Below are 19,790 nucleotides of genomic sequence, written 5' to 3'. Positions count from 1 at the left end.
GGTTTGTTGACATCTTCTGTGCGGAACCGTATTATTCGATCTTCCCCTGTTGCCTATAAGCAGGTCATGATGACTTTATTGATTAATCAGACTGGTAATGTGTTATCTACGGTACTGGAGTCGGTACGCCAACTCGGTGAGTTGGGTGAGTGGTTTAAACCTGAACGTCAGTCCCGGCCTGACACTCGTACTCCTGGTGACAATAAACTTACTAGACGTGATATCTTTTCTGGTCTTCTGGCTGATGGTGTGCGTAGGGAGGACATTGACGGTGAGACTACCGCTCGTTTGTGGGAGTTGTTTCGCAAACGTGGTTTGGATCGGAAGGAGGGTGCCCGGCGTGTTCGGACCACTGAGTGTGATCGTGGTGGTTCTGACGGTAGCGGTGATGACGACCGCCGTGGGCGCTCTGTTCGTCGTGATGATCGACGTTATGTACGTGATATGTCCCCCCGTCGAGAGGGAGACAGGGAGAGAGAGGGGGAAAGAGAAAGGGGGAGAAATGATTATGTTTACAGCAGACGTAGAGATGATAGGGACCACTCCCCTGAGTTGAGGAGGAGAGAGGATCGTCACAGTTTGGTCGATCGTAACCCGCAGTACAATGCTGAAGACTCGAATCCGTTCCGTACTGGGAATGGATATGAACAGGAGGTACCGATACCTAAGAAACGTGAGAGTCTTTATCCTGATTTGTCCTGGTACACAGAATGCAGTAAGAATGACTAGGAAATAGGTCAAGCTCCGGTACACAGATGGGCTCACAGAGATAATAGACCCTATGTAGATATTGATATTTATTGGAGACATCGTAATATCCAAAGGGCCCGAGCATTGGTAGATACAGGAGCGGAGGCCACCCTTATTCATGGAAAATCAAAGAAGTTTACAGGTCAGCCTTTCACTATTACCGGATTAGGTGGAAAAGAAACTCCTGCAGTTCAAACTTTGCTTGAAATGAGAATAGGTAGAATCCCTAGAACAGAATATTCTGTACTAGTGGTGCCTCTCTTAGAATTCATAATTGGCATTGATATTTTGAAAGGAATGACGTTGCATTTAGATGATGGGTGTTACCAATTTGGAACCACGCATTATATATCGTCCAGGCCTATACGGGTTGGTCGTTTAAGAATGCCCCCCATACAAGTTCCCCAGGCGACGAAAGTGGTTTGTCAGAAGCAGTATCGTATTCCAGGTGGCCATGAGGAGATTAGTACCACTATTCAGGAGTTGGTGGATGCAGGTGTTATAACCCCGGTTACTTCTGCTTGGAATAATCCTGTTTGGCCTGTACGTAAGAGTGATAATTCTTGGCGCATGACTGTTGATTATCGAGAATTGAACAAACACACGCCCTCTTTGACTGTTGCAGTACCGGATGTTATTACCCTAATTGAAAGAATCCAAAAGCATCCAGGTACATGGTATGCGTCCATTGATATGGCTAATGCTTTCTTTTCTATTCCAATTGCCCCTGAGTGTCAGGAACAGTTCAGTTTTACGTGGAACGGGCGTCAGATGACGTTTAGGAGTCTTCCTCAGGGCTATGTGCATAGTCCTACAATATGTCACCGGCTGGTGGCAGAGCATTTGGCTGAGGTACCGGTTCATCCCCAAATTCAGATATGTCATTATATTGATGATGTTTTGATCCAAGGCGAAACACAGGAGGAAGTTCAGACCCAATTGGACAGGATCATTGAGTGCCTGCGTGGGAAAGGTTGGGAAATCAACCCAGATAAATTGCAAGGTCCGTCCCAGGCTGTAAAATTTTTGGGTATTAATTGGCATGAAGGGCACCGTGAAGTGATCCCTCAGGTTAAACAGAAGATTCTTGATTTTGCAGTTCCGAAGAATAGGAAAGAAGCCCAGAGCTTCATTGGCCTGTTTGGTTTTTGGCGCCAGCATATTCCTCATTTGAGTCAAATATTGGCCCCCTTGTACGGGTCACGCGTAAAAAGAATGCATTTGAATGGGATAAACCACAGCAAGATGCGTTTAGTCTGGCAAAAGAAGCAATTCAACATGCTCTGGATTTATGGCCTGTACGTGATGGTGACGTGGATTTGAATGTGTCTGTTCAGGGCCCTTATGCAAATTGGAGTTTGTGGCAGAAACAAGGCAGGAGTAGAGTACCGTTAGGTTTTTGGATCAAAAAGTTACCTGATGCTGGTGAGCGTTATACACCCTTTGAGAAACAGTTACTTGCTTGTTATTGGGCTCTGGTGGATACCGAGCAATTGACTTTGGGACATGATATAGTTTTGCGTCCTGAAATTCCTATCATGCAGTGGGTTCTGAGTTCGCCGAAAACTCACCGAATTGGACATGCTCAAGAGGCGAGTGTGATTAAATGGAAATGGTACATACAAGACAGGGCACGTGTGGGCCCGAAAGGAGTTGCTTCTTTACATGAGCAGGTGGCGCGAGCGCCGTCGACTGAGACTGAGAGTGAATGTTCCGTACCTTTGGCACAGGAGTCTCCTGTCAAGTGGGGTAAGCCTTTTGATGATTTGTCCGCAGCGGACAGAAACCATGTTTGGTTCACGGATGGTTCAGCGAGGTTTATAGGGACGACACGGCACTGGAAGGCGGTGTCCTATAATCCGATCACACAGAAATTGCTGAGCACAACTGGTGAAGGTAAAAGCAGCCAATTTGCCGAGCTTTACGCTGTTTATCAAGTTTTGAAACAAGAGTTACCTGGTACATGTCATATTTTCACCGATTCTTGGTCTACTGCCAATGGACTGGCTGTTTGGTTGCCGACTTGGCATTCCCATAATTGGAAGTTACATTCCAAAGAATTGTGGGGAAAAGAGTTATGGCAAGAGATTTGGGAGATGCTCCCACAGAGTACTGTTACAATCTTCCATGTGGATGCTCACACCCCGATAGATTCTCTTGACAAATTTTTTCATAACATTGCAGATGAGAAATCTAAAATTGCTGAGGCAGTGGTGGACAGGCAAGATTCTGACATTGCGGGATTGGCGAAATGGGCACACCAGAAGGCAGGACATTTTGGAGAGAAGGCCACTAGCAGGTGGGCTGCTGATCGAGGAATTTATATTCCCCTAGATTTAATTAAAAATGTTATTTTACACTGTCCCGTTTGTCAGCATATCAGACAGCGTAAGGTGCCCCAAATTGTTAAAGGTCATTTACATCGCGGAAAACTGCCCGCTCAAATTTGGCAGATTGATTACATTGGTCCACTTCCTATGAGTAGGAATTGTCAATATGTTTGCACTATTGTCGATACATACAGTGGCCTGCTGGTAGCCCTTCCCTGTAAGCAAGCTACCCAATTGAATACCATTAAAACATTAGAATTGATTATGATGTATTATGGTGTGCCATTCCAAATTCAATCTGATAATGCATCCCATTTTCGTGGAAGATTGGTACAGGAATTCTGTGCGGAAAACAATATTGAATGGATATTCCATATACCCTACTATCCACAGGCCTCGGGCCTGGTGGAGAGATTGAATGGCCTGCTAAAGGACCAGCTGCGTAAGTTAACAGATGACAAGTATAAAAATTGGCGAGACTTTTTGCCCCAAGCACTATTGATTTTGAATAATCGTCCTTTTTTAAATGCTGAATCTCCACTTATGCGTTTGTTTCCCCCGAATGTTGAGGCTATGCCTAATGAAATCAGAGAGACTGTGATATATTGGGAAATTACTCCCGGAGCTTTGGCTCCATGTAGAGCGACCCCAGGGTCGGCAGGTTTAGACTTGCATGCCATGGATGACACCGTTATAAAAAGTAAGGATCGGGTCATCATTGCTACCGGTGTTGGTGTTCATATACCACCTGGGAATTTCGGATTGATCGCCCCTAGATCGGGGCTGGCTGTAAAAGGCATTCAGGTGCTTGGAGGAATTATTGACAGTGATTATCAGGGAGAGATTAAGGTGCTCCTGCTGAATAGCAGTGAGGTTGACTTACTGATACATCGCACTGACCGAGTGGCTCAATTACTCATAATGCCTGTTTTCAGTGGTTCACTAATGAAAGGCACTGCCCCAACTTTGCTAACTGTACGAGGCCAGAAAGGTTTTGGCTCTACGGATAACCCTGGGGCTAGGGTTTGGGTGCAGTCGCCTAAGAATCCCCCTGAACAAGCAGAGGTCATTGCCACCGGTCAGGACAATACCATTTTGGTTATGAGACCAGGGAAAGATAGCTGGGAAGCGGTCCCGGCTGACAAATGTTATTTACTAGAATGATTAATGCCTGTATTTGGTTCTCTTTCAGATCATTCTTTGGACTGTTGCTGCAGGATGTGTCAGCGCTGGACTCCTTTTGGGATGGTACGACGAGAGAGGAGGGATCCCGTCAACCCGGGATGAACTGAGAACCCGAGTGTTGCGTTCCTTCGCTGCGTGGGATTCATCATCGAACTTTTGGACATCGTTAGCCAAGAGGGTGACTGATGCCCCTCACTTCTGTTTGACACCGATGAGATCTGTACATGATATTCTGGCGACCTGTCTGGTTGCTGTCCCTGCCTCATTGGAAACTCTAATTCACATTTTCAATGTTTCAAAGGCTCGTCCCAATGTTCTCCTGGGTGATTTTGCTACCCATGTATATTGCCCCTTATGTACTGAACTGTCGAATGAGCAACCCCCCATCCAGTCCCAAATAGTTACTTATAATATCACACAAGGTGATTTATGCTTCTTTCTTACGTGTAATCCTAGTGCGATCTCTGAATGTCTACGCCTAAAACTAAAAGGCGCCACTTCATTTACAGCTCATGAACGGACTTTGTGCTTTCAAAGAACACCGACCACATGTGTTTCAGTTCAGAACAATATGACTTGCAATAGTTTGGTAGTTACCCCCAGTCATTATCGCACGATGTTACTACCTGCCGGATGGCTTTTCTCATGTGGTAATACTTCCTGGCCATATGTCCCTGCAAACATTTCCGGAGGCCCTTGTGCCATTACGAGACTCAGTTTGCTGATGTTTTCATCACATCCGAATGCCAACTCTCGTGTGATTCGAGATACTGTGATGTTACAGGAGGATTGTGACTCATCTTTGCATTTATATTCCAAGTCTGAATACCTTAGCCTAGCTATTTCAATTATTGGTGTTCCTGCTTTGGCAGTTTATAATGCCAAATCCATTGGGAAAATGGCCTGCTGGATGGTGAAATCCATTAATCATACTTCTACAGTCCTGTCCGACATGCTACTAGATGCCCAGGGTGAACGTAGGGCCATTTTGCAAAATAGAGCGGCCATTGATTATCTTTTGCTTAAACATGGACATGACTGCTCTGATTTTGAAGGTCTCTGTTGTTTTAACTTGTCTGATCATACACAATCCATTCGTGCACATATTGACAAGTTGCGTGACTTAACGGAAGAAGTTAGAAAACACGTTGACCAGTGCTGGTTTGACTGGCTCTTTAATTGGTTGCCTGATGTACACATGCTACGCCAAACATTAGGTGGTATTCTGATTGCTGTTGCTGTTTTGATTTCTATCTGTTGCTTTATTCAGTGTATTCCTTCACTACTTCAATTCTGTACACTCGGTACTAGACATAGATCAGTTAGCTTTGTTTCATATTATTCTTCCACAGATGTCAGTTCCGTTTAATGAATGTATAATAGACTGAAGTCAAGGGTGAAATGTACTGCTCGATTTTCCCGGCTTTCTTGTGATTAAGGGGAACTAATGTGACTTCAGTCTCTTTCCATCCAAGTCTAAGGGTTAGAGTAGTGTATAGAGCCTATTTATTAGGCTCTTCGACATGATCCTGTGTTCTTCCCCATAGATCAGGGTTTGCACATATATCCTAGAGGATAGATTCGTTAGTATTAGGGGTAATCTGTTCTATAATGAGGGTATTTCATGGAGCCGTGCTGAATCCAGGCCTGGTAGGCCTTAAACGGGAGAGACTCCATCTTTCTTTCCGCTCCGGCAGCTTGGAAAGTTTCTAGGTCGAGGGTGATGTTTTAGTTATGAGGTGTTATTCGCTTGGAGAGAACCGGTTCAGGCCGGCCCTTATCGAAGGATTGTATTTTTCTTCATGCCGAAGACACTACATCAGGCCGGCCGGCTGGGAACGTGTCCTTGGTACGGGGAGGTACAAGAATTTGGTGGGCGGCAGGTTACGGGCTGGAATTTTCCATGAGAAAATGCACCTCTATATTAGTGAAAGTCTGAGGCAGATACTGGCACTTGCTTTTAGTCCGTAGGCGGCACCTGGCCGTTAGCAGTAAAGCTATTACTTATTCCAGGGAAGACAGATGACAAACTTGAAGGTGGAGAAAAACCGAGAGACAGATATTCTTCTAACAGAATAGCCAAAGAGAAGAGAGTAGCCGATGAGGAAGAGGTCCCAGTGACTCGGAGAAAGAGAAGGGAGTAGATCTGCGGAGGCGTGACTTCCAGGCGAAGCCGAGGCGCAGACGAGGAGGGAACCTAGATGACCATTGAGTACAGGCTACATACGACTAAGGTGATGTCGACCCCTTTTTTTATTAGAGTGTATAACCTAATCTTTCACTTTTCTTTGTAGGTTATATGTGATATGTATTGTATTCTGTGAGCGTGTATGTAGTGACTAAATAAAGTATCCAGCTTGTAGTGAATCAACATGTGCTGCGTGTTCTTGTATAAGAGGGTAGCCTATTCTTCTAGTCAGCTGTGACTTGATATGAACAGATGTTAATCCTGATCAGGTAAGTGATAAACTGAATAAGGGAGAAAGGAGCCCCTCGAACTGGGGAACAGGTTGTGCTCAACTAGCAGTCTTTGTGTGATCTGATACATAGTAACACTGATTCCCTTGTTGTATGTCGTGGTAATTATAGGATAAACTCGTGCTAAGGCTGCCGTCTGGGTAGGAAGTCCTGGGTCCATTTAGGACCGCGAGGCTAAGGCTGCCGTCTGGGCAGGAAGTCCTGGGTCCGTTTGGGACCGCGAGGCTAAGGCTGCCGTCTGGGCAGGAAGTCCTGGGTCCGTTTGGGACCGCGAGGCTGAGGCTGCCGTCTGGGTAGGAAGTCCTGGGTCCGTTTGGGACCGCGAAGCTAAGGCTGCCGTCTGGGCAGGAAGTCCTGGGTCCGTTTGGGACCGCGAGGCTAAGGCTGCCGTCTGGGCAGGAAGTCCTGGGTCCGTTTGGGACCGCGAGGCTAAGGCTGCCGTCTGGGCAGGAAGTCCTGGGTCCGTTTGGGACCGCGAGGCTGAGGCTGCCGTCTGGGTAGGAAGTCCTGGGTCCGTTTGGGACCGCGAGGCTAAGGCTGCCGTCTGGGCAGGAAGTCCTGGGTCCGTTTGGGACCGCGAGGCTAAGGCTGCCGTCTGGGTAGGAAGTCCTGGGTCCTTTTGGGACCGCGAGGCCGCCACTTGTATTATAAGAGGTCTTGGTATATATATATATAGTAGGAATTCCCTGTCCTTAGGTGGTATATATATATGTGGTTTCTTAGGTGTGAATAGGCCCTAGGGAGGGGGTAACGTTCTGGCTGGGTTAGAGAGGCTCTGTTGAGCGGGTTTTATCTGATCCGAAAACCCAAGCAGAACAGCGACAGTGGGGGAATTCCGGGGGTGGAATTCCAGGGGGGAGTGGTCGCAGGAGCAGCAGCGGCAAAAGGCAAAAGGAACAGGCAGGCACAAGAAAATAAAAACAGTGGTGGAATTAGAGCAAGATACATATGGGCACAATAACAGTGGCACAACCAGGAAAAATTAAGAAAAAAAAAACGGCTGAGAAAGATTACGGTGGTTGCAGGCAGTCTGGTCCCAGTTGGAGCAGGCAGCAGGTGCAGGAGCGGACAGCAGCCTGCAGGAGGTCGGGATCTGGAGGCAAGAGACCGCACAGCAGAGCTGCGGAGAGAGAGTGGACCTAGTTTGAGGGTCAGAGGTATTACTCATGCGAAACTATGGTGAGAACGGGGAAACAGGAAAACGCATTCTGTAACCAAACTTGCACCCAGGTGCGTACATACTTCCATATAATATGGGAGTGTCCGATAATCCAACAATACAGTGATGGACGAAAATGTTGAAATTTAATGGGTTAAGAGTTTTCGGTTCTATGAGGAGGAAACATGTTGTAATTAGTTCCATGATTGTCACAAGTAATAATCAATATTATCATTGGCTGTATATTCTCTGAACTTCAATAAAAAAATGTTTTTTAAAAAAGAGCATGAACAATTACAATGGAAATAAACAAATAATAGTCTGCTTGAGTATGTGCTGCAGACGTGACAGACAAAGGGTGACATCCATTTTAAAAATCACGGTGTCTAGGTCCAAATTGAGGCCTAGATAACAAGGTACAAAAACCACACTTTCACACATCACAGGAATTTGTTTTTACAAGCAGCATTACTATTTTATTGTATACATGTGTAATCGAGTGCAAAAATACATCCTGCTCACTGTTAACAATGCACAAAAAAACTTTTAACAACTCCCCAGCCTTCTGATTATTCTATACTATAACAGACTACATCACTTTCCCCTTCTTTCAAGTTGATTGCTCCATCAATTTGATCTGGTTGTAACATGATCCTTGGCATCCACCACCCAAAATTCTGCTCTCTTTCGCTATGACAATTTTCCTTTACCCTTACATGCACATTTTAGAAGCAAATACTCTGAGAATTTGAAGAAGAGAAACAGGACAGTTGCATAAATAATACAGTTATTACAGATGTTAAGATTAATCTAAACATATCCCCTCTGAGACTATCTAACCATTCGCCAACCTTGCTAAAACCTAAAACCCATGCTCCTCTAAAGTTTGGAATTCACAATAAATATTTGCTATGTGACTCACATATGCATTAATAACCCTATTAGCTATCAGGTAGGAAGGTGCAACATCTTTTAACCCTCAGTACCTTGCAAACACTGCCATCTTTTGCAAGGAGAATATCTAGCGATAAGCAGTTTTACATAGTCACCGCACACAGATTATTTAACTGAGAATTAATCTAGGTTAGGGTGCCAGCAGTGTTAGAAGCAACTTTTACAGCGAGAGGGAGAAGCATTCTAATAAACATGTACAATTAGAAGAACCTTTCAATAGGGTCTAATATCCCAGGGAGAGTCAAAAGACAGAATTACATTGAATTTCAATCATTGACACCACCATCACGAGACACATCTTTATATAATGTTCATTCTCTATTTCTTTGCTTGCACTTAAAATAGTGACAAGGACACAGCCAACGCATGAAAAATCCTCTTTAATGGTAAAGTCAGATTCTTATTTTTTTTTTTTTAATCCAGTTTTAGAAAGTTGCCATTTTCCTGCCCTTAACCATTTGGTGGTTGAAGCCTCTTCTGGGTCATATGACTGCGTGTAACTGGCAGTTAGACTTTGTGAATTCCTCCCAGACAGCCACACAATAGAGGGATTAGTTGTGCCTGAATGGGCCATCTGCTAGCAGGATGGCGGGCAGCACTGAGCACAAGCCTGACTTGTACCTGAATAGGCTGTGCTCTGCCTTCACACAAGGGGCTAATCCCCTCCACATTGTCACTGCAGCCAGCTTGGAGCTAGGGCAGGTGAGTCAGGAAATGCCATACACTTCAAAGTAGAAACCTCTAGAAACGTCTCCTACTTCAAGAAGGCACTAGGTATAAAAACAGGACCCTTAGACTGACTCTACAGTTCACTTTCTAAACCTGCGGAAGAACTCTAAGAGGACTGTCTGTTGCTGTGACCTGCTGTGCACTCTGGCAGACTGCTTTGCTGTACGTGGAAGGACTCCATTGTTGCTTGCAGCCTTCCTTAAACCCTCAGAGCCAAGCCCTGCTGTTTGAGCCTTGCATCTTCACCTAAACCCAGGACTCACCAGAGTGACTCCAAGGGATAGTTTGCTGGCCTTGTGTTCAGAGCCACAGAGACATAAAATGCTTCCACCATCTTGAACCTGCACCTGGACCCAGCCTGAGTGAGTCCTGAACTGCCAAGTGGTGTTTCACCAGTCCTGGACCCTTGGGGGGGGGGGGGGAGGGAGGGGTGCTAAAGGTGCCCAGATAGCAAACATTTGAAAGCGAGGACTTAGAAAATGTTTGGCTAATAACTGCTCTGAGTACCCGGAGGAGACTAGGACCAACCTGCTCATCTATACGTCCAAGGTCTATCGCCGGTTGGCCTGACTTTGCAGTTCCTCCCGCTATGTTCTTCTACTCAGCGGCAAATTCTGTTTGGTGGTCCTTCGGCAAGGGATATCCAAGCTCCTAGAATTGTCTTTGGCTAGAGGCTCCTGTCTCGTCCCGCTGGCGGTTAGCGCTTTGATCTTTTAGGCACTGTTTTTTAGTAAAAACTTTCAACATTCATAACTCCAGGACTACTGATTGGATCTTTGACATTTGGTGTAAAATAATTGATTAAAATGTACTCTATTGTTCTAAATTGGTGTGGGTTTTTTCTTGTGTTGTGTTTTCACTTTATTACCGTTTCTGTTCTGCATAAATACTTTACACATTTCCTCTAAGTTAAGTCTAACTGCTGAATGTCCCAAGCTACTCAGGGTTAAGTAAAGGTTAATTTAGTGACTTTTTGCGGTTCACCCTGAAATCGATTGTGCCTGCTGCAGCTTGACCAGGGCTCACACTCCATATCAAGCTAAAATCCAATTTCTTACAAGTGACACCTCACCCTGCAGGGTCTATCATTGAGGATTATTTTCTGGAGAAACCTGACAAAAATAATTGCTTATCATCAATGTATTCTGTTGGTACCTTGAATTGTGTGGCATTTTGTTTTTCTTACTTTTCTGCAACGCAGGTCTATGGGCATATTCATGAAAAACTATCTTTGATTTTGCACATTCTGCACAGGAGCTGGTTGGGATGGGGCCAAGGACTGTGGGGGATATTCACTCGGAGCTATCGCCGAGTTAACGGCACTTTATCGCAGCCAAAGTTGCTGTAAATGTATCGCCACATTCACAAGCTGGTGTTAACAGCCCACAGCACCAGTTTGCCCACGATAGCAGCCGCAAAAAACATCGTCACAGAAGACCCCCGCAACTATCGCTAATGAGATGCAGAGTAGACGTTCCCGTGCCCAAAGCCGCGACAACACCACCCAACAACATTCACAACGAACATCCTGTAATTCTCTGCAAATCACTTAATCTCCCCGTGCCTAACAAAAAAATGAATGTGTAACTTAGCTATTATCCAAAACCATCTTCCATGTATATCCCTATGTACTTGTACAATTTCCCAGGGAAGTTTACTAGAAAAGTAGATTGCTACCCCTCTAACCGAAAAGCCCGAAGATGCAAAAAAAACTTCAGATAAAGTCTTAGGTATAAAAAGTTTTGGAGAATTAGATTTCAAGTGAGTCTCCTGTAGAAACAAAACTTGGGGATTTAATGAAATTAACCATCTAATAAGAGCGCCATATTTCTTTTTGTTTAGTATGCCGTTAGTGTTAGTTGATAGAATCTTGCATTTACTGGTTTCCATTATTAGCCCTATCTTGTGCCTTACCTAAACCTTCAGAACCTTCTGCTCGTGCTCTTTTCCCTGCTATGTCCCCCATCCCACCCCAAAGAAAAAATACCCACCCCTTCAAATGTGGGAAAAGCCCTGCCACGCACACTGCCCACATTTCACCTCTCCCATCTAACTTCCTGGGTGTCATGAAATTACACCCTGAGTGACCCTGCTAACCCCAGACCCACCAACAATAAAAATAAATAAAAAAACCCTGATCTAAGTGTGTGCCAAATTCTATACGCTAAATATAGGGGACCCCTTTTTTTTCCCATTTACTGAAAAGTTAATCTAGACAAAGACCAATATCAACAACACTCTCAATTACAGTTGACAGTAGCCTATCAGTAAAAACATTTCCTAGCCAAACCGGCTCTATCTCTAGAGAGGTTACCCTTAATGTTGCCATTGCCGCTGGTAGCTCTATCTATATACAAATATTCAATATTCAACCGCTAGACCCTGCTGAAATCTCTTTTAACAAAGCCTGCGCCTCTTCGAGGTCTGAAAACATAAAGAACTTTTCTTTGACTAAAACTCTCAGTTTGGACTGCTGAGCAATTGATGCTTGCGCACCATGAACTTTAAACAAATGCAAAATTTTAACAAATTATTTTCTCCTGCGTGCAGCAGCGGCAGTCATATCCGAGAATATGCGGCACTTATTAGTCTCGTTCACAAAAAACTGTCTCTGCTGGATAGCTTTTGTTAAAATCTTCTCCTTTATACGGAAGTCTGCAAAGTTCAGCAAGATAGTTCTTGGTATTGTAGAGCTTGGGAAAGGTTGCGCTGGGACACGGTGGGCTCTTATAATGGTGAGGTCGCTTTCAAACTCGGGCAGGACATGCTGTTTGATAAATGAGTTTACCCAACGGAGGAGCTGGGAGCCTTCTATCCCTTCTGGGACCCCAATGATCCAGAGGTTAGACCTCCGAGAGTGATTTTCAAGCTCCTCCAGTTTATTCTCAAGGTAGTTCTTTCTTTTAGCTGCCTCTTTTGCCTCCCCCATAGCCATATTCATTTGACCCTCCGATGCAGATATTCTAGTTTCCGCTTCCTGCAATCTGATGGGAAATCCGGTCATCGCTTCTTCGATTTTCCCCAATCTCTGATGCAAGGCAGCGAATTCCATTTGCTGTGTTTTTTTTCATTTTGCGGACCTCTTCCAAAATTAAATTCAGCATGTCCCTAATGTCTAACTGGAGGACCCCCCTGGTCTCCGTATTCTGGCCGAGATTACTAGGCAGGCCATCAGTTCCAATACTCGTGCTTCCCACCTTTAAAACTGCCTGAGCCGGCACAACTTCCTGCAGGGCTTGCCCTTGAGGTCTCAATTGAGGTTGAGACTGTGGCTGAGGCTGGAGTGACGTCAGGGTAACCGAGGTATCCCGCGCGATCCTACTGTCTTCATCTGCCACGAGCCAGAATGGGATTTAACCTGGGTACATTTTCCCGCTATATTCGTGGAGCTTGAAAGTATAGGGGGTGCTGCCGAATCTTGTGTTAGAGTGAGATCTTGCTGTTGACACTGAGCGTCTGAAAGATCACTTTCAGGATTTCGTCGAGTTATAGCCTGATTCTGATCCTTGGAAATTAGTTCTTCCGGAGATCCTAATCGGACCAATCCTATCCCCGGCGATGAAGCACTCGATGATTTGAAAACTGTATTTGAGGTTGGTGAAGAGGACTGTGGGATGGTTTTCTTTGTAAACAACGGAATATCCTTCGTTTCTTTTCCACTTTTTCCACCTTTCCTCAAACCGTCCTGTGCTGGGCTGCCTTGTGAAGGCATTGTTAGTACGACGGTAGCATCAGTAGGTTCCGGTGTGACATACGCCTGTTTAGCTGTTAATTCAGGCAACCCCTCCCGTTGTGGAGAAACAATAATGGAGGGAGACTCGTCCTCAGAACTCTCAGGAGTTCTGTTGAGGCCGGGGTAGCTGAAATTATTTCCCTTATCCCTTTGAGGAAGCCTACGCTAGGAGGGTAGGAGCTATTAAAAAATTTGAAAAAAATTGAAAGTTTTTTAATGAACTTGAAAAATCTAAAGAGAGATTACAGTACTAGGGTTGGTAAACTAATGTAACTACTTTTTATTAAAATGCATTAGCACTTTTTCGTATTGCACTTTAGCAGCACTAGCACTTTAGCAGTTTTAGCACTTTTTAGAATGCATTTTTGCATTTTGGTTAATGATGTGAGGAACTGCTATAGCCACAAATCCTTGTTGTATTTATGTTGGCTTTAGGCGATAAGAAGGCACTAGCACTTTATTGGTATTGCACTTTAGATGTATTAGGAATTTTCCTTATTGCTGCTGTGTTCTAAGATAAATATGCATTTTGCTTTATGAATGAGCATATAATTAGCTGATTTAGCTAGAGTTCTTTGTTATTTTCTTTATGTATTGTCTGGCTGTCACTTTATTATTATTTTTTTCTCTTTTTGTAGAAACTGGTTTTAATGAAAATGTTTTTCAGTATACCATGTAATTCTTGAACCTAATGCTCTGCTCAATAAAAAAAATAATAATAATAAAACAAATGAATGTGTGTCGTCATGTAACGTAACTGGTGCTATGTAAAGCGCTCTGATACCTGATTGGATTCGGGTCAAGTTTGCGCTATATAAAATTCTACAAAATAAAAAAAAGACAGACCTGCATAAGAACACAAAACAGGTGATAAGGCGCGTTAGCAGCAGGAAAATAACACCTGCTCTGACCTGGTGCTAAGTCGGACCACAGCCTGCACCACGAAAGGGAGCCCAGCCCAGAGCCATACATGAAGAACCACAGATGCCCCCGAGCAACTGCCCATGCAGCACGGACACCCAAGAGGGCCACAACACCCCCGGACCCCCACCCCGGCCACCCCCCGGACAAATAAACTGCACACCAACACTATGAATCCCCCCCAAAAAAAACATTTGACTGATGTCGCACAAGCAGGAATACCAACACACATTCTTGCCCAGAAAATGGAGAATCAGTCATACAGCAATGCAATCACCAACACAAAACACCATTCAAACCAAAACCTAAAAAGCATTCGGATGAATCCTAGCAGGTCCGAGCGAGGAAGTGAGATGGAATGAGACTGCACAACCAGTGCAAGGCCTCCCAGGCACCTGGCCTTACATGCCAACATGTGTGTGTGTATCGCTATCGGGACACCATGAGTCCAAGGCCTTGCCTCAATCTCAGCGCCAAAGCCACATCACATTCCAAAAACGCAGGTAGTAGTCAGACACACATTAGGGATGAAAGCTCCTTTGTACCAATGCAGAAGGCGGGAGGACACCTGCACCTTTGCCCTTGGTCCTGAATGCGGCTGGAACACCCTGAGAGAGATGCCATGGCAGACGTGGATGACTCCCACACCATGCATTGCGCAAATTAACAATCCAACTTATCCACACCCCACACACAGAAGGCCCTTCCTGAGGTACCCCCGCATGGGATGCCCTTGACAATCACAGAAACAGCAACCCATTCTACCCAACGTGGCACACACAATCTAATCATAGCCCAGAGCTGTGGCATATCCTCCACACAACTGCTGCAGTCCAGAAGAGTGCCGGTTCCACGAGACGCAACAACGTAATGTCAGGCCATCCCGGGCACATGCACAACCCCCGTCACGTGGAACAGTACCGTGCACGTATGCTGCATTCACTGGGCGCACTTCCACTGGCAGTGCTGTGGATCAGCTACCAGTTGAGCTTCCGCCTGGCCCACGTCACCTGCGTCCAGCCCTGGTTCCACTGCCGAACATGCATATTCGAGTGTCCAATGGATGTCTGCCTATCCAACACAACCGTAGATGAATTGGACTATGACTTGTGTCTGTGCCCCCTGTTGTATCAGGAACAGGAGTGTCACCGAGCCAGCCGTGCATGGGATGCCTTGACATACTGCGTATGTATTGGCAGTTGTGCATGGGAGATTGCACAATTCCTCGTGTGCAGTGACCACATCGAGGCGCTCCCCTATTGGGCTGTGTTGCGGATTGGGGAAACGGCGTAGGCTGAGCACACCTGCCCGGACCAGTTAATGGATTGCCTCACCCTGGTGTACCATGAACACGACAACGACGTACTATTGGAACACATTGCACATGAAGCTGTGCTGGTATTCATGGATGAGTAACTACGTCTCTGCAGCCACATCGGATTGTCACCCACAGCACAGGTCCCACCAACTTGTTGCATCGTGAGGAATGCTCACATATCCCACCACAACAGAGGACATGTCTGCCATCGTCAGGACTCTGGATGCATGTGCGTGGAACTACGCGTGTGTACACACACCTGTGCAAGGAGATGCCAGTCAATACTCGGAGCAATACAGCATCGTTTTGCAAAGTTAACAATTCGGATACACTGCTGGGGTGAGTGAACACACATGGCAATGTAGGACGACATGTGAACCGGTCGGACCCTTCCACCTGATCACTGTCAGCATAGCAGTCAATCTGCGTACTCCGGTCGCAGAGCACTATGCTGATCACATGGGCAGTGAGTCGAGCCCCCTCACACGGGGCAATGGGCAGATGCCAGACAACACATGACTCATCCAGAACGGCAAGGTGTGCTGAGACCGTTGTCCATTTTTGCCTCACCATTTCCTGAACCTCGACATGTTCCCATGCTGCGTCTAAGCGTGAAGCCTGTCCCTGCCTGTTGTGGCCGATGCCTTGTCCGTACTGACATGCACATTCCAATAAAGTCTATGCTAATCCACTGGTGTCTAACTTTGATGAGTGTTGAATCGAATGTCCACTCATGTGCCACAATGTGCATCATCCCTACACAGGGAGGAACTGACTGACGCATGTACGATGGGGGTGGCTCCGTTTTGCAATCTCCACCTCTGTGGGATAGTTGCTGGCCGACCTCTGCTCTTACGTGACTTCTGCAATGTAAGTATGGGGTTCAAACTCAGACCATGTGTAGCTATGTCATGAATTGTAACTGGCCGTGGCCACACAGATGTGTGCATGTAGGTATGCAACATGAGGTCCGGTTGTTACATGTGTTGTAGGACACTACCTCTGGCCTGCTACCGATTGGGCATTCCTACACACAGCCCTATTCAATACATGTACGTGTCCCTACGTTAGGGGCTTGTGAGACTCTAGTTAATGTGCAATGGGGACACAGCTAGTACTCACCTCCACAGTCATCCAATTGGCCATGTGTCTCAGGGATACCCATAGATGTCAGTTACCAGGGTGTACCTAGATGTGCATCATTGTCCCTACGTCCCGCCATACCTCTATACGTAAGTGAACATAGTCATGACACATATGTGTGATTTAGAATGTTTTATTCACATTCAGGTGAGTGACAGAGCTGGAGCTGTACATGGCCATCAAAGCCCACATTGCATGGAAGCCCAGCGGTGGGCCAAACAGAGTCCTTTGGGAAATGAAAAGTGATTTGGACGAGGGGGAGTGCAGTCAGCAGCAGGCTTGCTGTGTGATTGTCCAGCAGTGAGGATATTGCAGTCCGTGTCGGGGTCCGGGTGAATATTGCATAGTGTTCCGGGGGTCAGTGGGAGTTGTTGTCCCAGGGCATGATGAATAGGTCAGAACCAGGCAGGGACAGGCCATATGGCGGTGATGGATTCTACTGCCTCCTTCCTCACACAGTAATTTCCATCCCCATCTTACTCCCCTGACCTGATACGGGTTCTGTGTCTGGTGTGTCCGGTGTGTGTGGCGAGGTAATGTCTGCATCACTGTGTGCCACTGACATATCAGACTGCGAAGGTGATGGGGCTGCATCACAGTGTGCCACTTACACATCAGGGGTCGGATCTGTGTGTGTCGATGTTCCCACTGCAGTCATCTGTGACAGGCTAAGTGGCATCAATGACAAGATGATGTACTGCAGGGCGTTGAAGTTACCAGCTACTGCTCACTGGTGTTCAGACGTGGCAGCCAGACATCCAGCCTGCATCTGCTCCATGGTCTCCATTGCCCTCCGCAGCTGTGCCAATTCTGTGCTGTCATCGCTGGTGCCTGTCTGACCAGACAGTTCTTGTATCCGATCAATGGCCCCAGCGAGGTCAGCCAAGGTCTGTAATGGAGCATGGTGCGTACAGGGGGCATCCGATAGGGACTGTACATGGTCCATGATGGGACTCAGACACCCACGTATGGTATCGAGTTTGGCTGCCACGAGCTCGAATCCCACCCACAGCTGATCAGCCAACACCACCTGGCATACCCACACACACTGTTGTAATTCCATATCTTGGTCGGGGGGTCCTGGAAAACAGCTGTGGTGGTGTGTGTTTCCTGCTGTGTGGTCTGTGTAGGTGGTGGGGTCGCCTCGAGGCAGCTGGCCTGTCCTGCTCCTGGGAATGGGGTGCGGAGGCTGTCCATTATCTGTTGGAGGGTGTCCTGACATATGTGCAGGTTGTCCTCTTCATCATCACTGATGGGAAGTGTGGTGTGCTCTGCATGAGGTGTTTTTTGTCCCTCTGAAATGTAAAGGGGTGATGCAGGTTAACAGTGTTGCACATGTATGTTGAAGGATTGCAGATGTTTACATTCAGACTACATGCCAATGTACATTGTGACTGTTTTGGTAGAGCTGGATATTTCATGGGAGACAGTGTGTTTACCGATCACATGACGGATGTGTGGTAGTACCCGTACATTGTCATCACACAGTGTCAGGTAATGCCTGATGTGAGTGGACAGTTGATACGCACAAGCGGAACATGTTGTGAGCTCGGTGTTGCGCATTGTACCCCATTGCCGTCATTGCTGATGTACTGTGATTGCTATGTGTGTGTGCTGCATAGTGGGGGAGTTGCCCCTACAGCTCTGATTTTCTGTACCCTTCTGCCTTTGAGGCAGGTTGCCTTTAAATTGTGTGCTTTTCGGGGGCAGCAATGTTTTTGACTTGGGTCATATGTGCTTCCGGACAGATTTTGTGGCCTGGTGCATTGTTCGTCTGCTGCGTGTGTTGTGCGACATGGGTTGTGGGTGCATGTGGATACGTCAGAGTGTGACCGCACTGGAACACCTCCATGTCGATTTGTGGGCCATGGCATGTATTGTGAATGCAGCCATGCTATCTGTCATGCAGTGTCACTTGCATAGTTAGTGTGGCTCACAGAGCCGTTGCTTTCCTGGATTCAGCACATGTGCATGGGTAGGTTGTGATATTGGTGTTTGGAAGGGGGGCCCCTTTGTGCACATAGTGGACGGGCCTACTTGGTGTTTCTATGTGTGCTGCAGTGTGCCAAGGCTGTCAGGGACATGTTCCACGATCATTGGGGGTGTGCAATGTGCGCTACATATTTGTGCATGTGTGCCATTGTGCCCATCTCCCCCTGTCCCCCCAGTCCCTGGTCGTTACTCACCCTGTTGCTGTTGGGTCAAGTCGTATCGAGCTGTGTCCATGCCCCCAACTCCTGCCACCGTCTCCACCCTGCTGACTTTGGCCACCATTTCCTCCAGCTCATCCAGCTCCTCTTGTGCCGCAGGACTCCCACCTCCAGTCGCTGTTGCTGCATTCCTGTTGGCGGCGAGTTTCTCCTTTGTTTGGCTGTGCACTTCATGCCAGCCCCTCCAGACCTCCTCCATTGACCTCCTCGACACTCCGATTGCATTGACTTCTGTAACGATGGACTGCCATATTTCCGTTTGTGTTGCCAGTGTCGAAGGGGAGGTGCCGAACAGTTGTTGATCGTTTTCTATCACCTCCGTGACAATGATCCGGTCTACCTGCGGACTGAACCCCGTCTTCCTCTTCTCCTTGCCCTTCCCCGACCCCGGGCTTCCATGCTGGTCGTCCGTGGGGCTTAATGAGTTTGGCATGTCCTCTGCATTCATGGTGCTACGCAGTTTGAATTGGTTTTGGTGGGTTTTTTTTGTTTCTTTTATGGTGCATTATCCCGCCAGTCGCATGCGATCAGCAGGCCTGTGGCTGTTTTTCGCGAATTTTTTTTACCGTGATTGGCCTCATCGCATGATTTTTTGCATTCACGTTTCGCATTTTTGCAGCGTGGCGTGGGATTTTGCATGGCTATTTGACGCATTATCTGGTGACTTTCGCATGCTACCACCATGTTGTGAATACTTGGTTGGCACAGCGTAATTTTCCTGCGATGGGCTGTGATGTTGAGAGTTGCGTTAGGCTACGCTTGCAGTAGTTATCACACGTTCTTGTGAATATGCCCCTGTGTCTGCACCAAATTCATATTCCACAGGGGAATAAAATACTTCTGGACTCGATACAGACTTTGTCGACATTCAGTGGTCCAT

The 19,790-nt window shown here is 46.6% G+C and overlaps 1 long non-coding RNA gene across 1 annotated transcript in view; it reads right to left on the bottom strand.

The window, feature by feature from the left end:
* The window catches only part of LOC146866250 (uncharacterized), a 153,370-nt gene that overhangs the window by 58,732 nt on the left and 74,848 nt on the right, over window positions 1-19,790 (bottom strand). The window contains exon 2 of the long non-coding RNA XR_014976775.1: window positions 7,758-7,863. This is a non-coding gene — a long non-coding RNA (uncharacterized LOC146866250). The remainder of the gene's footprint in view (window positions 1-7,757; window positions 7,864-19,790) is intronic.

The sequence above is a fragment of the Triturus cristatus genome, chromosome 2_1 (genome assembly GCF_964204655.1).
Source record: "Triturus cristatus chromosome 2_1, aTriCri1.1, whole genome shotgun sequence".
In the NCBI taxonomy this organism is placed as follows: Eukaryota; Metazoa; Chordata; class Amphibia; order Caudata; family Salamandridae; genus Triturus; species Triturus cristatus.
Note: the sequence above shows the minus strand (reverse complement) of the source record. Positions and strands in the feature narration are given on the sequence as shown.